Source organism: Artemia sp. Qi Xiang Cuo, chromosome 9, assembly GCF_049724085.1.
Source record: "Artemia sp. Qi Xiang Cuo chromosome 9, ASM4972408v1, whole genome shotgun sequence".
In the NCBI taxonomy this organism is placed as follows: domain Eukaryota; kingdom Metazoa; phylum Arthropoda; class Branchiopoda; order Anostraca; family Artemiidae; genus Artemia; species Artemia sp. Qi Xiang Cuo.
The window spans coordinates 73,737,095-73,755,522 of NC_142802.1; the positions used below are offsets into that span (position 1 = coordinate 73,737,095).

The 18,428-nt window shown below is 34.8% G+C and overlaps 1 protein-coding gene across 1 annotated transcript in view; it reads left to right on the forward strand.

The window, feature by feature from the left end:
* Window positions 1-18,428, forward strand: part of LOC148949017 (alpha-galactosidase MYORG-like) — a 90,201-nt gene that overhangs the window by 46,916 nt on the left and 24,857 nt on the right. The gene's annotated exons all lie outside the window — the stretch shown is intronic.

The following is an 18,428-nucleotide window of genomic DNA, read 5'->3' on the forward strand; positions in this document are numbered from 1 at the left end:
TTTATTTTTCGATCCAAAAATAGACTTAAGTTTCAGATTTGAACCATAGAATTGTATTTTCCATAATTTTCTTACAAAAAACTGGAGTTTAAAGCCAAAAACCCTTATTAGCTCAGATTTTACAGAAATAGTTTATTATTCGATCCATAACTGGACTTAATTTTCACCTATGAGCCAATGAATTATATTTTCCATAATTTTCTTACAAAAAAACTAGAGTTTACGGTCAAAAACCCTTATTAGCTCAAATTTCACGGAAATAGTTTTATTTTTCGATCCAAAAATAGACTTAAGTTTCAGATTTGAACCATAGAATTTTATTTTCCATAATTTTCTTACAAAAAACTAGAGTTTACGGCCCAAAACCCTTATTAGCTCAGATTTTACAGAAATAGTTTATTATACAGTACACATCGAAGAAGTAAAGCTATCCGTTATTAAAATTCTTTTCTTGCCATCTACATCTCTCTTACTATCAACTTTTTAGTATACTAACGTTAGACTCTATTTTAAACTGACAACACTGTTCAAACACCACTTGTGTATTATACAGAAAACATCGGAGAGGTAGAGCTAGGTCAACTCACAATGTCATTCTATCCTCATTAACCATTTTCGTAGATTTATGTTGTCCCAAATTTATACCAAATTGCCTGAGTTAACAAGCCCTCGTTAGTCTCTATTTTAAACTGACAACAGTGTTCATACACCACTTGTGTATTATACAGAACACATCGAAGTATCTGCAAATGCTAAACCCTTTTTTCCACCTTAAGAGGATCAAATTCGCAAATGCTAAACCCTTTTTTTAGAGCTATGATCGCAATGAATGGTACCTGTTATCAGACAAAAATGCCAATTGCCAAAAAAAATAAAAAATAAAAAGTGTGCTATAATTGTGATAGAAAACTTCTGGTTGAAAACATGTTTGTTATCGTTAACCATTTCAATAGATTGATATTGTTCCAAATTTATAATAAATATCTTGCTTTTTGCAATGTGTAGGAACTAGTGTGGAATCCCCGCTCGTTTGGAAAGGTACCAATGAAAAGTAAGCAAAACGTGTTTACTCACGTGTAGAGGTCCCATAGAATAACACAGGAAGGAACATAAGGCCATAGAATAGCATAGAAGGGAACATAAACCCTTAGAATAGCATAGGAAGGAACATAAACCCTTAGAATAGCATAGGAGGGGACATAAACCCTTAGAATAGCATAGGAAGGAACATAAACCCTTAGAATAACATAGGAAGGAACAAAAACCCTTAGAATAGCATAGGAAGGAACATAAACCCTTAGAATAGCATAGGAAGGAACATAATCCATCCAAATCCATAAGTACATGCTCTGGCAAGGTGCCATGGAACGTAATCTAGGCAAATAGCAAGGGAAGGAACGTAAGCCAAGCAAATAGCATGGGAAGGAACATCAACCAAGCAAATCCATAAGTACATGCTCTGGAAAGACACCAAGGAACATAAGGCTAGCAAATCCATAAGTACATGCTCTGGAAAGGTACCAAGGAACTTAAGGCAAGCAAATAGCACAGGAAGGAACATAGAATCACTATTAAACCTTTTTCATGATATTAAACAAATAAGGAAGAAAAGAGTAGTGGCTATACGTCTCCCCAAATCCAGAAGGCGCATTCAACTACTGAGTCTATTACTGATCAAGTATCAAAAGCAGAATTGGGGAGTAAACACCTAACCCCCCGAGAAATATGTATTGTATGTCTTAACCTTTCTTTCATTATAGCCCTGGAAAGTGGAATCGAACAGCATTTTTAGTAGAGCTTACTGTTTAACATACGTTCAGGTACAGAGTAAAGTATCTAAAATTATCCGTGGACAATTCCTCTGAAAAGCATCTGATACATTTTCTTTTGCCTTTCGAAGTCACCAGTATTATAATCATGGGTTACAGACTAACCTTCCTATCCTTCCAAACTTGTATCAACAGGGAAAAAACCGCCCATGGCCTTGACTATTCTATCTTTTACGTCTTCACTGCATACACCATTTCTAATAAAAATATTACCCAGATATGTGAAGTTATCAACTTTATCGATCATCTCGTTTCCCAACATTACCTCTTCACTTTTATTCATTCTAAGCAATTTAGTCTTCTTAGCATTAATTTGTGAACCTATTCTTGCACTTTCAGCTCCCTAAACTTCAAAAATTCATTCATTTTGCAAAATTTTTTACCTTGTGCTTTACTGAAAGTTTCAACTCAAGGAAATATAAACCGAACCTTTTAATGAGGAGTAACTTCTACCGGGTACTCTCTTTATGAGAGAAATTTTACATACGTAGGAACTATCACAAAACTAGCGAACATCAGGGTGGACACAAAATTTCAAAAGATATACCACTAAGATTCGATAATGAAAATGACAGCTTGATTCTGCCTCAGCCCTTCATTTCTTTGAAAATCCTACACATTTGGTACTTTTTGAAGAGACAACTTTAATATCTACTATAAATGGCCTACCGCATTCTTTTAAAGAAGTAATTGAGATAAAAAATATATAAACATAAATTTGGATATAAATAGAGACACCGGAGATATTTCTTTAATCCCAGTTTATAACAACTTAATTCCAAAAGACTCATTCAATATTTTCGCCCAGTCTAATTTAAGACAACTTGCCCGCATACCTGATATAGAAATTACAGAATGGCGAAGTCTATTGCCAGGCAACGCAGGGACGTACGCAGGGGGGGGGGGCTCTGGGCGCCCCCCCCCCCCGAAATCTCACGATTTTTTTCATTTTCCCATAATTTTCTGATTTTTCTCACAGAATAATGGGTTTGAAGGATTTGCCCCCCCCCAGAAACAAACTCCTGCGTACGTGCCTGAGGCAACGGATACTTAGATAATTTGGGAGACCACACTGCCTTTCCATTACGATAAATAAAAGTTCAAATAAGGATAAAATCCCTTTAATAGACAGTGTTAAAGAGCTAAAAGATTAAAGTGCTAAAAGATATAATTTCAAATTATAATATTATCGGCTTTGATATAGGAGATGGCTTGGATATAGCCATCGGCTTTAAAGCAAGATTATAAGTCTGAAGATTTTACTTCAGCCCTTTCGGAACATATCTTTAATTTTCCTGATCGTTTTATTTTGTTCAATAATGTCTCTTAGATTTCTTGGGACCGGGATTTAAAGCAAAATTTTCACAAAACTCTTGAAATAAAGAAAATTTTATTCAAGAATAGAGCTTTAAATCGTGACATAGGTGAATTTGGGTTGAACTCTGCCTGCAATAATTTATTAAAATCTGATAGAGTAAAGTTATATCCACCCAATGTTAACCTCTGTCCAAGTATTATTTCCTTAAACGCTAATGAACCGGATCCAAGAAGGTCAAAGAGGTTAGCTTCTGCTTTTGTTTTGAATTAAATAAAAAAAACAAGTTTTTTTTAATGAAAGTAAGGAACGACGTTAAAACTTAAAACGAACATATATTCTGTATATGAAAGGTGCTGTCCCCTCCTCATCGCCACGCTCTTTACACTAAAGTTTTTTATTGTTTAACAAAAATAAAGTTGTGATGGGGTCCACATTCTTCGAAACGCTTTCGATTTTATGGAGGGAACAGTAAGTTTCGTATAAAACCTCATTTATGTTTTGTTCAAGTTTTAACATCGTTGCTTACTTTCAGTTAAAAAAAACTTGTTTTTTATTTGATTTTTGAACATTTTAGAATTAATACAGGTTTTGATTTTGGCTCACCGTACACGAGTAATTAAAACAAAATTTGCATATTAATTTTACTTTTATTTGGTTAAATCACTTTCTTGAAACTTGCTTAATTTTATTTGTGAATGTTTTTATTAGTAATAAATACACGTTACTTACGAATTAACTTACATAACGAATTTATATATTCACATATTTTTAATACGTTTATTAGGGGGCTCATCCCCTAGTCAATACCTCGCTCTTTAAGCTAAAGTTCTATTTTTGTTCAAATTCTTTAAAAATAACCCCTTAATCACAAAGGCCTTAATTTAGAATAAAAAGCTCTTATGAAAGTCCTAAAACATCTTTGGCTTAAAGAGCGAGGTATTGAATAGGGGGTGAACCCAATCATACACGTAATATTTTCTGTTTGTTTTAAGTTTCGATGTTACTCCTTATTTTCAGTTGGAAAACTTATTTTTTTATATTTAATTTCTGATCTTTTTTTAAATAATGCTGGGAAATCCGGCGCCCCCTTCATAGCAATGTCCCTTCCCCCATGAAAACTTTCTTCATGGAAATATCTTCCCACATAATCCCCGACCCACCCCCTTACTGCCAGAAAAATCCCCCCTGAAAACGTCTGTATACTTCCTAATAACCAATACTATATGTTAACATTGGGTAAATTTCATAACTTTCAGCCCTCCCCCCGGGGACTTCGGGGGATTAAGTCATCCTAAAGGACATATTTATCATATTTTCAACCATGCTGCACAAAATGGCTATCTCAAAATTTTGATCAGGTGACTTTGGGAAAAAAGAGCGTGGGAGGGGGCCTAGTTGCCCTCCATTTTTTTATCACTTAAAAATTGCACTAGAACTTTTCATTTCTGTTCTAATGAGTCCTCCAACGATATTCTAGGACCACTGGGTTGATACAATCACCCCTGGGAAAAAAAACAAAACAAAAAAACAACGAAAAAACAAATGAACACGCATCCGTGATCTTTCTTCTGACAAAAAATGCAAAATTCCACATTTTTATAGATAGGAGCTTGAAACCTCTACAGTAGGGTTCTCTGATACGCTGAGTATGATGGTGTGATTTTCATTAAGGTTCTATAACTTTTAGGGGGTCTTTCCCCCTTTTTTCGAAAATCAGCCAACTTTTCTCAGGCACGTTACTTTTGATGGGTTGGACTAAACTTGATGAAAGCTATATATTTGAATTCAGCATTGAAAGTTCATTCTTTTGATGTATCTATTGGTATCAAAACCCCGTTTTTTAGAGTTTCGGTTACCATTGAGCCGGTCGCTTTTTACTTACAGTTTGTTACCACGAACTGCTTCAAATAATTAGAGTATTTAAAATATGTAGTTTTATTTTATTTAGTATATAAACTATTTTTTTTAATTGTTTTAGTTTAGTTTTACTACTGATGACGGTCACTGCATACGTGACCGAAATATTTAGTATTTCTTGTGAAATTTTGTGTATTTCTTGTGATGAAGGTCACTATTTGTGAAACACTGTCTATTAAAAGGATTTTATCCCCATTTGAACTTTTATTTATCGTAACAGATACTTATTCAATCCAATTGATGATTGTTTCTTTTCTTTATTTCTTTTTTTTATTCAGTGTCTATTCTGCTCTCGTTAGATTCACTTCGGAAGGTTAGATTTTGTTTGATTTTTTTTTTTTGAAATTTTTTTTTTTTTTAATTTTTTTTTTTAGCACTGAAGACGACTTGACGGAGGTTCTTGTCAAAATATTTGCTTTTCTTCGTCCTCATATTTTGCCACTGGCTGACAAAATCCTCGTTTTCTCACCTATTTGATTTTATTTTTCATTTATTATTTCCTTTCCTCTCTTGTTTTCATATGTGAAAGTATATTAAAATGCGAAGAACTTAGCCAATTTGGTAAATGCAAGTCTTTTATATGTCAAAATTTAGATAATTAATATTCTCACAATGAAGTTAATTATTAGCGCAAAGGGCAGAGGACAGGCTCCTTCCTTTTATTCTTTTTCTTTTCCTTTATTTTTATTCTTTTTATTTAGCTTTTTCTTCAACTTTGCTTTCATGCGGAGAAACTTGCTTATTTACTTAATAATACAAGTACCGAACCGAGCAGTTCGTTGTAGAGACCTTGGGTAAAATGACACTTGGTTATAAATTAGAGTTTTCCCATAGGAAATTATTATAGAATCACTTTATTACTATAAAAGGTAAATATAATAGTGATTTATCTTCTCTAGAAAAAAGAAAAGTAAAAAAAACCGTGTTTACATCCTTAGTTTACTCACACAAACATAAAAACGAATTCAAACAGTAAAAACTATGGCTAGTTGAAATTTTTATTGCTGGAAACACACAGTTGATTACTGAAAAGTAGACTTTTGTTGTAAAGAATTATTATAATAGGTATAAATACGCCATTTGACCTTTATTTTTATGACCATTATTTGACCATTTGACCTTTATTTTAAGCACATAAAATGTTAGGATGAGAGGACAGAATTGGTAAACCAGAATTTATTTTCATTCGGTCCTAGAAAATGGAAATTTTGCTCAATAATTCATTTCAATTCAATTTATTTATAACCTGTCAAAACAAAAATGGCACAGATCCCCTAAATGACAGAGTACATAACGGAAAAAAAAGAGAAAAGAGAAGAAAACTTATACACTGAACAAAAATAAGTAGTTTTTACAGCCATAATAATCATAGACATAATCACAAATCATATATCATAATCACAAGATAATCAAGACATAAATCAAAAGACATAAAAAAAAAATAATAACCCAATCACAAAAATAAAGAGGACCAATCATGATTCAGTTTACCAGCCGAAGATTTAAAATCTTTCAATCTTTTATCAATAGTTATGGAAGTAAAAATGAGCTTAAATTTTTGGGACCAAAATGAGTTACTAGTCCAAGGGGACATATGTAAAAGGAATTTAGCAAATTAGAAATAAATCCGTTGAAAAATTTTTTTTTTGAAGCAGGAAAGAGTTGCCAAATAGGAGAAAGAGCAAGAAGATGATGCACAGTTAGACTATTATAAAGTTTATAAATATGTAAACAACTATGGTGTGTAACGTTAGAGATAAATGACGCATACGCTATCCTTGTCCTTTTTTCAAGATTTTTAATGGCAAGCTTAACAGTTTCCTTAATTAAATTTCTCATGGGCATTCCCAGGTAACTAAGACTTGTAGAAAGGGGGATACAAGTTCTAGTAAGTTGGAGGGATTTATCAGAGTATCGTTTGATGTTGAAACCGACAGCTACAGTTTCATCCAAATTAAAACTTAAACCAATCTGCTGATATTCTAGTTTTAACTTCGAGAACGTGCTCTCACAACTAGAGAGAGTGCGACTCAGATTCAGGATATAATCAGCATATGTAAGTAAAGAGAACCCCGTAAATACAGGTGGACTCAATAGAACTTTGAGCTAGAATGACTGAATTATTATAAAGCGAGGGGGAAGTGAGACCTCTTCGTCTAACGCCCTTTAGCACATTAAAAAGCGCTGAACCGCACTTCATTTTGGCACGAAGGTGTTTATACATGTATCAAAGACACCTTATAACTGTGAAGTCAACCCCTCTCTTTAGAGCTTCTACCAATATCTGGTCAAAAATACACGAATCGAATGCTCTGGCAATGTCCAGTGCACATAGAACAATAAAATCCCCGGAACCTTCCACATCTACAAGAACCTTAAAAAGAGAAAAAATAGCATGCTCACGACTAAGTTCTTTCGACTAAGTTCTCACGACTAAGCTCAGTTTTTAGTAAAGTGCCAGTTGTCTCAAATTTTGGAAAAATTAGAAAATATGAATACTCACTTTATTTAATCTAATTGTGTAGGTAGAAAAATTCATTGGCTTTCTTGGAATTTCTATTCTCTGACGTTTTTACCTACTTTTGGCCAAATTGATGCTTTGTGATACAAAATGCCCGAACACGACACGTTGCTTTGGAACGGTCTTTTCTCTTAAAAAGTGTTCTAGATATTACGATATATTTTCAACTGAATCCTCTTCCAACATTCTACAACCACTGATTCGGCCAATCACCCCTGAGAAAAAAGAAGAAGAAATAAAAAGGAGACGCGTCAGAACTTCCCCTGCAACTAAGTGATTTACCTTGTTGTTCAAGGCGGGGTACTTTAACTTAAACTCTCCAGTATTGGGATCCGACCATGATGATTTCAAAAGTGAAACTTAGATTTTGATCCGACACCATTATCGAGGGGTTTTAGAGTCTTTTTCAAAATTCGCATAATTCTTTTTTTCGTAATAAACTTCTACTATTTGGAATAGAATTACTATTAGAATTTACTGTTAACCAATTGGCATTTGCTATTAAGATATATTCAGATTAACTGAAATAAAAGGGTTCTAGGCATTCCCCCCGGAAGATACCCCCCGCAGAAGATACCCCCCCTTGGAAAATGCCCTCCCGGAGAATGCCCCCCGCGGAAAATACCCACCCCACGGAAAATACCTCCCCCCCCGGTATATACCCCCCGGAAAATAACCCTGTGGAAATTAAGGCTGTCCGAATTTGAGAATTTTATTTGAGTTTTTTTTTAATTTCCGTAGGGGGAAAGAATTTTGGTTCTAAAATTCAAGAACAAACCAGTTTTTTCGTTAGCTTTTTTCGTTACTTTAGAAAAATTTTGGCTATAGATTTTCATATTAAGGGGGGGGGGGTAAAGTATAGCGGATCTGCATGCAAAATCTATTTGGTAAAACTATTCTGCATATTAGATAGATAGACAGAGAAGTGTATTTTTAAGCCAAACTATACGGCCATGAACATAGTACAATAACATAAATGAAAGGCACAAATAACATAAACTTTGATCAGCGATCATCATAAAACACTCAAATGAAACACTACATTAACCAAATAATAGTACTTAATGCTTGAAAAATTGGTCATTGAAAAAAAAAACTCAACACTTGGAAAAAAAAACACTTAAATGAAACATTACATTTACTTTATACTGTTTTTTTTTTTTTTTTTTTTGTTTGTGTGTGGTGTTTGTTTTTTAACAAAATTTCCAGATACCTTACTAGTCTTTTGTAATTTTTTAGTGGCCATACCTAGAGGGCACTTTTTTCTGACTTAAAACTATCCGATTACTTTATCCCCCCCCCCCTTATTTGGAAATATTCAGCCGAAGTTGTACATTTACAATCTATTCTGTCACTTGTCTTTATTTTGGCTCATACTTAGCTGAAAGAAACTAACGAAGAAACCGGTTTGTTCTCGAGTTTTACATAGTGTAAAATTGAGTGAGTGGCGCATAATACACAAGTACCAAAATTCCTTCCCCCTACGGAAATAGAAAAAATAAAACTCAAATAAAACTCTCAAATTTGGAAAGCTTTATTTTCCGCGGGAGGGTATTTTTCCGCACGGGGGGTATTTTCTGGGGGGTAATCGTCGGGTAGGTAAACGACGGCCACCGGTTAGCCCTTTACTAGGTTCCAGCTATCGCTGGAGGGGGGGTATTTTCCGGGGGCATTTTCGGCGGGGCGGGGTGTTTTCCACAGGGAGTATTTTCCGAGGAGTATTTTCAGCGGGAGGTATTTTACGGGGGGGGGGGGTATTAACCGAGGGGGTAAACGCCGGCTACCGGTTAGTCCTTTACTAGGTTCCAGCTATCTCTGCAACAATAATACAAACTTCAGGCCACATTTAATAAAATTATCGTTACGTTATACATTGCTATGCAAGCGAGCATTTGAATTTGATGATAAATGATTTTAAATAATTGTAACTGAGTAAACATGAATATTGGAAATTCTTATTTACAAAATCACTGTTTAAAAGTTGTAATTATGAATCCTGCAGATTATGAAATAAAAGTTAACCCCCTTTTAATGGATAAAAATAATTACAAAGAAATACAAATTTATCGCACTAACAAATGTACACAACAATTGAGAAAAGAACTAGGAATTTTAAACGACAGTAAATTAATTACTCCTCAAATATACAGAAATTTATACCCCAAAAGTCTTTCAGCCCCGATTTCTTAGGGTTTATCTAAAATCCATAAGAAAGATATTACGTTACGTCCTATAGTAGCATGCTATAGTTCTCCAGCTACGGGTATAGGAAGTTTCTTAGCCACCATTTTTAAGCCTCTTTTAAGCACACAGAAATCCTATATAAAAAACTTCATAGATCTTGTTGAGAAGTAAAAAAATCAAAGTACAACAGAAAAAACTATTTTTATCTAGTTTTGATGCAGTTTCTATGACACTTCATGCGATGTCCATAAATGTGATCAGGCCTTACAAAGAAAATTAGAGGAAAATTCAGCTTGGTCGGATAACAAAACTTTGGAAATTGATACGATAATGACCCTTGTTCGTCTTTGCCACAATTTCTCCTCGTATTTTAAATTCCGAAAAAAAAATTTCCTTCCAATCATGGGCCTATCCATGGGCACTCTCTTGTCTCCCTATTTGGCAAATTTTGACATGGATTTCATATAACAGTCTGCTTTAAATATTTTCCACTTAAAACACTCTATCTGGTTTCGTTTCGTTGATGATATCCTTTCTGTTTGGGAACATGGACAAGACTCTGTAAGAGATTTTTTGGCACATTTTAACTCTTTTGATTCGAATCTCCAGGTCACAATGGAACTCGAAGATTCAGGTAAGCTGCCCTTCTTGGATGTTTTGATTATAAAAAAAATACTTCTAGCCTTGAATTTTCTATATACAGAAAGCCGACTCATAACGATCAATATCTACATTTCTCTTCCCATCACCCTCCTTCTGTGAAAAGAGGGGTAATAATCTCTTTAGTCGACAGAGTTTTAAAAATCTGTTCCCGTAAGCATATAAATTCTGGATTAAACTATGTCAAGGATATTCTTTTCTGCAATGGTTACACAATCAAACTTATTGAAAATATCATAGATAGACGATTAAAAAAGATAAAACAACAAAATAGGGAGCTCGTCCCCCTTGATTCAGATACCCCGGCAATTGAGAAAAAAAATTTCATCAATTTACCATACATCCCGAAACTTGGCGATAAACTTGGAAAAATTAAAAAAAAAAAAAAAAACATAATCTCTGTTTGTTTCAAAACTGAAAAAAAGTTGAACATTTTTTCAACTCAGGAAAGGATAAAACTGATCCTGTACTGGATAATGGTGTCTACAGAATCCCGTGTTCATGTGGGAAATTTTACATTGGAAGGACCCATCAACAACTAGGTGAACTTTTGCATAAACACAAAATTTAAATAGATAAGTCCCTGAGATTAAAAAATAACAATGACAACTTTGATTCGGCATTGGCTTCGCATATTTTCGTAAATCCGACCCATCTGGTTCTTTTTGACGAGGCAACCTTAATATCTACTGTAAATGACCTACCACAAACTTTTAAAGAGGTAATTGAGATAAAAAAAAAAATACATGAACCGAAATTTAGCAATAAATAGAGATACTGGAGATATTTCATTAAGCCCAATTTACGACAGTTTAATTTTGAAGGACTCAATCAATATTTTCACCCGGTATCACTTGAAAGAACCTATTTGCAGATCAAAAGATGAACGAATTTGTAGGCCAGCCAAAGCTATAGCAAAACAAAGGATTATTGCCCAATCATCCTGGTAGTTTTTTTTTCATTGATTCAAACCTGGTTCCTATTTAGTTCCTGTTCTGTCATTGTCAAGCAAACTTCGAAAGGTTTGATTTCTGTTGGTTTCTTTTTCTTTTCTTTCTTTTTTGTTTAGCACTGAGAACGACTTGGCGGAGGTCCTTTTCGAAATATTTGCTTATTTCTTCTTCTTCATAGTTCACCACTGGCTGACAAAATCCTCGTTCTTTCACCTTTTTTAATTCTATTTTTCTTTTTGTTATTTTCTTTCCTCTCTGAGTTTCATTTGTCATACTGGAGGTCCCAGGGACTTCTTCCTGTCCGGTTCTAAGCCGACGTATGCGCTTCGGTGTAGACCTTAGAAGATGTGTGGATCCGCGTCCTGTACTGGTAACCGGGACCATTGCTTTTCCTGAGTCCAAAATATTTTCAATGATTTAAAGGATATGAAAGTTGGAATTTGGAATGCTACGACAATAAAATATAACTATAGTATTGACATTTTGAATTAAAAATTCAGGGGATTCGCACTGAAATTATTAGGAGTTTCAGAAACTCATATCCCAGGGGTAGGAAGAATGAAATTAGGTGATATAGAATTTATTTACTCAGACAGGAAGGATGGGGTATATAGACAGGGAGTAGGGCTCATGATGAATAAGGAAGCTTCTAAGTCTTGTTTAGGCTGGGAATGTATTAAGAATAGAATACTAATCGCTCATTTTATGACTAAAAGTTCAGTGCATCAGATATAGTAGTATATGCCCCTGTAGAACCGACTGACGGAAATACTAGTGACTCGGATGAATTTTACTTACATTTACAGGAGCAAATAGACAGGGTCCCAGTTAGAAATATGATGTTTTTACTAGGAGATTTTAACGCCCAGGTAAGTAAAAATAGGGATAGATGGTATCCTAGCCTAGGTAAATTTGGTGTAGGAAAAGAAAACAGTAATAGATACAGACTGTTTTAACTGTGTAGGTATAACAATCTAGTTCCAAGCAATAAAGTGTTTGGTCATAAAATGGCCCATAAGTTAACGTGGTATTCACGTGATGGTAAGACTACAAACCTTCTTGACTATGTTATTGTAAACCGAAGACTGGCAGGATCAATACAAGATACGTGGGTATATAGGAGTGCTGTTATTTATTTTAGAAGTAAACATCACCACTAAATGTTTAAAATTTAATAGAGAGGAGAAGGGGTATGTACAAGAATTATCTGAGTTATAGATCATGTGAAAACAAGAGGAATGTAAAAAAGGAGGAGAAAGTATTAATATAAGAACTAAGGAGGTGTGAAGCAATAGATAAAATTACCGAGGATCTGGAAGATGCAGCTTGACGGCATAATAGTAAAATATTGTACTGGCATGTTAATAAATTGAGAGGGAGGAGTCAATCCGGACTTGTCCGAGTTAAAGATAGGAACAGGTTGCCACTATTAGTGATAAGGAAAGAGTTAAAGAGAGATGGTCGGAGGATTTTGAATGAAAAAGTTTGTGATAACTTGGATGTGAACGAAAATTTGTTTTGCGAGGAAGAAATAGCGACAGTACTAAGATGATTAAAAAATAATAAGGCCTCCAGGTGCTGATAGTGTGGTAAATGAGTTTCTTAAATATGGTGGCTCTGAGGTTAGAAATAAACTACTGGAGACTATAAATATCATTTTTGAAAAGGGGAAGTACCTAGCGATTTTAGGAAAACCCCAATTAAACCACTGTATAAGAAAGGTGATAAGAGGGAGTGTGGTAATTATCGAGGCATTTGCCTGGTCTCTGTAGGGAAAAACTACTTAGTGATATGATACTTTTTAAACTGAGAGATGACAATAAGAGAAGAACAGTGCAGTTTTAGAAAGGGTAGAGGATTTGTTGACCAAATTTCCACTCTTAGGTTCATAATTGAGAAGTGGCTGAGTTATTAAACACCTTTGGTCCTCAATCCTTATAGATTAATAAACAATAATAAAAAAATTTAAACTGAAAGAAAGAAGCAACATTAAAACTTAAAACGAACAGAAATTATTACGTATATGAAGGAGTTTGCCCCCTCTTCAATACCTCGCTATATACGCTAAAGTTCGAATTTGGTCCCAATTGCTTAAGAATGACCCCTGAATCACAAAGACCATTTTATTAGAATAAATAACTCTTTTGAAAATACTAAAAAAAAACTTTAGCGTAAAGAGCGAGGGATTGACGAGGGGACAACCCCCCCCCCCTCTTATACGTAATAATTTCTGTACGTTTTAAGTTTTAATGCTGTTCCTTACTTTCAGTTGAAAAAAATTGTTTTTTTAATTTAATTTCTGGTCGTCGTTCAACAATACTGGGAAATCTGGCACCCCCTTCATGGAAAATTCCCTTTCCCCCATAAAAAAATTCCTACAAGGAAAGATCCTCCCGCGTAACCCGCTCCCCCAATCCCCCCACTCACTATAAAAATTTCCCCTGAAAACGTCTGTATACTTTCCAATAACTTATACTATATGTAAACAATAGGGAAAGTTCAAAACTTGCAACCCTTCCCACGGGGACGGTGGGGGATTATGTCATCCTAAAAGACATATTTATTAGATTTTTCGATTATGCTGAACAAAATGGCTATCTGAAAATTTTGATCGGGTGACTTTGGGGAAAAAATGAGTGTGGGAGGGGGTCTAGGTGCTCCCAATTTTTTGGGTCACTTGAAAAGGGCACTAGAACTTTCAATTTATGTTGAAATGAGCCCTCTCGCGATATTCTAGGACCACCGGGTCGATACGATCACCTCTTGGAAAAAAATAAAACAAGTGAATAAACACGTCTTTCTGATCTTTTCTTCCGGCTAAAAAATACAAAATTCCACATTTTTGTAGATATGATCTTGAAACCTCTACAATATGATTCTCTTATACGCTGAATCTGATGGTGTGATTTTCATTAACATTCTATGATTTTTAGAGGATATTTCCTCTTTTTTTCAACAAAAAAAGCAAATTTTCTCGGGCTCGAAACTTATATATTTGAAATCAGCACAAAAACTGAATTCTTTTGATGTATCTGTTGGTATCAAAATTCCGTGTTTTAGAGTTTCGGTTACTATTGAGCCGGGTCGCTTCTTACTCACAGTTCGTTACCACGAACTGTTTGATGAGAAAGCGTTCGATTCCGTTGATAGAAGAGCTTTAGAAAAGGTCCTATCCTTGTATGGTATTAATTTAAAAAATACTTTCCGAAAAATAAGTTTCTCAAAGAAAAGTAAAGGCCATTTTAATGGGTGTTTGCATCACGTTGTAACATTTGTAACAGGTATTTGTATCAGCAGATACAAATACCTGTTAAAATTCAAACTCGAAACGACCAGAAATTACTATTAAAGAATAAATGAAATCCAAAATGAACAGAAATTAAATAAACAATCATAGCAAAAAAAACATACAACAAGTAATAATATAAAAGAATAGATAGATCTTAAAGCGAGTAATGCTTAGATTGAATATGAAAATCAAGCTTAAAACGAAAAAAAAAATGTTTTGCTATTGAAGCATAAATGAAACTTAAAACGAACAGAAATTAAATAAACAATCAATGCAAACAAACATACAATAAATATTAATGTAGATGAATAAATAAATCTTAAAACGAGTGAAACTTAAATTGAATATGCAAATCAAGCTTGAATCGAATAAAAATAACTACAAAAAAGAATTTGGGTATCGCCTCCTCTCACTGCAGGAGCCTAAAACCTACTGCGTCATTGGCGCTTTACTGAAAACGAATTATATTACAAATGTTTCCTTTGTACTTAATATTGAAAATAAATATTGAAATTATAGTAAAATTTTGAACTGATGAGCTTCCAGCAATTAATATCATTATACATCAAATATTCAATTTAATTTATTAGTTCTTTCCAAGATTGTTCAAGACAAATATAGTTTCACTACACAAAAAATTTGGATACTGCCCCCTTCTTTAACTGTAAAAACCTAAAGCCTGCTGCGTCATTGGCGCTTCACTGAAAACGAATTATATTACAAATTTATTCTTTTCCAGTTTTTACATCACTGAAAATGAAAACAAAAATTACAGTGAAAACAAAATCTTGAACTGATGGATCTTCTAACAATTAATATCATTATATATTTAATATAATGTATCTGCTGAGCTTAAGGTTAAAATGGCCTTTACTTTTCTTTGAAAAACGCATTTTTCGGAAAGTTTTTTTTTTAATTAATTTCTGTTCGTTTTTGATTGCAAAAAGTTTCAAGTTTGTATGGCATGGGGGGGGATTGATTACTGTCCGATTATTCTTGACTTTAAAAAACGGAGCTAGAACTTTCGATTTAAATCGAATGAGGCTTTTCCAAAGTCTCTACGATTACCTCTTCGATAAAAACCTTATATATAAACAATGGACAGCTTGCATAACTTATGGACAGCGATTGACACAACAATGATTGCCCCCAGGGCATGACTTATAACCCATACCCTGAAGACTGTGGGGGGAGTGTCCTGCTCAAACATATAATTTCCAGAACTTTCAACTACGTTGAACAAAATGGCTATACCAAAATTTTGATTGGATTTTTTTGGGAAAATGGTGGCCTTGAAAGGGGTGTTAGTTGCCTTCCAATCACTTTCTACTATTAAAATGGGAACTAGCCATTTGAATTCATAATCGAATGAGCCCTTTCTGATGTTTCTACGACAACAATTTCTGTAAAAACTTTATATGCCCCCAGGGCATAACTTACAACCCTTGCCCTGACCTTTGGGGGGGGGGGGTTGTTATCCTCAAAGACCTAAGTTCTTGAACTGTTCAACTACGTTGAACAAAATGGCTATATCAAAATTTTTGATTGGCTGTGTTTGGGGAAATGGTGGGCGTGGAAGGGGTGGTAGTTGCCTTTCAATCACTTTCAACTATTAAAAAGGGAAGTGGTCATTTAAAATTCCAATTGAATGAGCCCTTTCTTAATTTTCTACGACAACGCTTTCTATAAAAACCTTATATGCCCCCTACGGCATAACTTACAACCCTTGCCCTGAGGGCTGTGGGTGGGAGGGTTGTTATCGTCAAAGACCTAATGTCCTGAAATTTTCAACTACGTTGAACAAAATGACTATCTCAAAAATTTTGGTTGGATGTGTTTGGGGACAAGGTGGGCGTGAGAGGGGGGTTAGTTGCCCTCCAATCACTGTTGACTATTAAAAAGGGCACTAGCCCTTTGAATTTCCAATCGAATGAGTCCATCTCAAAGTTTCTACGACAAAGCTTTCTATAAAAACCTTATATGCCCCCAGGGCATAACTTACCACCCTTGCCCTGAGGGCTGTGGGGGGAGTGTCCCTTCTCAAAAACATAATTTCTATCTGGAAATCAAATACGTTGAACAAAATGACTATTTCAAAATTTGATTGGATGTGTTTGGGGAAATGGTGGTCGTGAAATGGGTGTTAGTTGCGTTCCAATCACTTTTGACACTTACAAAGGCCACTAGAACTCTCGATTTCCAATCGAATGAGCCCTCTTTGAAGTTTCTACGACCACCCTTTCCATATGAAGCGCCTCTGGGAAAAATAAAATAAAATAATAAAACATTGGAGCCGTATAGCCTTTACTATAGGCAACGCTATAGCGTTGCCTCTGATATCATACAAATACATTAAAGGAATTTTACGAAAATAACACTGCTGTGGTTCAGGTATGAAATAAGGTTAGCTGCTGGTTTCGTATTAAATTAGGGGTTAGGCAGGGTTGAGTTCAATATCCTTTTAATAGATAATTTTGACGGACTTTGTCTTAAGGAGCACAAAAAGGCATTGGGAAGACACGGAATCAAATGGGGAAGAAAAACTTTCCTGGACTTAAATTATGCGGATGATTAGAGCATCCTAAATGATAGGTTGAGCAAAATGAATGAAATTTTAAAGGTTTTGCAAGTTCACGATTGCTAAAATAGGTTTGAAAATAAATTTTAAGAAGACTATGTCGCTAAGGCTAGGAATAAGTGAAGATGAAAAGGTTACGTTGGGTATCAAAAAGATTGATCATATGGACAGCTTGACTTACCTTGGTAGTATTATTAGTACAGACGATGGGAGCCATGAAGATGCTAAAAGTAGAATAGCCAAGGATCAGGGTGTTCTTTCACAGCTGAGAAAAGCTTGTAAGAATGGGAAGATAAGTCTGCAAACCAAGATTATAATATTGGAAGCTACAATGATGACAGTGGTCAAATATGGTTCTGAAGCATGGGCGCTCCGAAAAGCGGATGAACATTTGTTAGATGTTTTCCTCAGAAATTGCCAACAGATTGTTCTGGGTACCCGGCTGACTGAACATATTTTGAACAGTAGTCTGTATGAAAAGTGTGATTCAATGTCGCTTTCTAGGGCTATAATGAGAAAAAGGTTGAGATGTCTAGGGTATATTCTGCAGATGAAGAATGACAGATTCCCGAAGATTGGCCTTTTCGACTAAACGGAAAGCAGGTCGTACGTGGTTGAGGTGGGAGGATGTCATTAAGAAAGACTTAAGGGAAATGAGAACTTCTTGGGAGGGTGTAAAGAGGGAGGCTTTGAATAGCTCGGGATGGAGGAGGAGCGTGCGCAGATGTGTTGGCCTCAGGCAGCTTGGTGCTGCGGTGGGTTGTTAGTACTGCTAGTAGTATATTTAAAGAGGAATGTTTCTAGTGAATAAGGCAAATTTTTTACAATTTAACCAGTTGAAAATTTCCAGTTTGGCCACAAAAATCCCCATAGAAGTAGAAATACGTGCTATTGTAATGATGTCAAATTTCATTCATCATGCATTCTCACTTATGGAGTTTGTCACCTAAGGCTGCAAGTTTTATTTTTAACGTATAAACTGTTCCCAGATATCACATGAAGATAAATTACTATTTAATAAAGAAGCATTGACTATAATTCAAATTTATTTTCTTACGAGCATACAAAGCTACGAGTCATTAAGGTTTTTTTAGCACAAAAATATGAAATCTTCAATCTAAGAAAATGATTTTGAGCTAATCTGATGGGCTTCTACGTGGACCATATTTAATTCAGAAT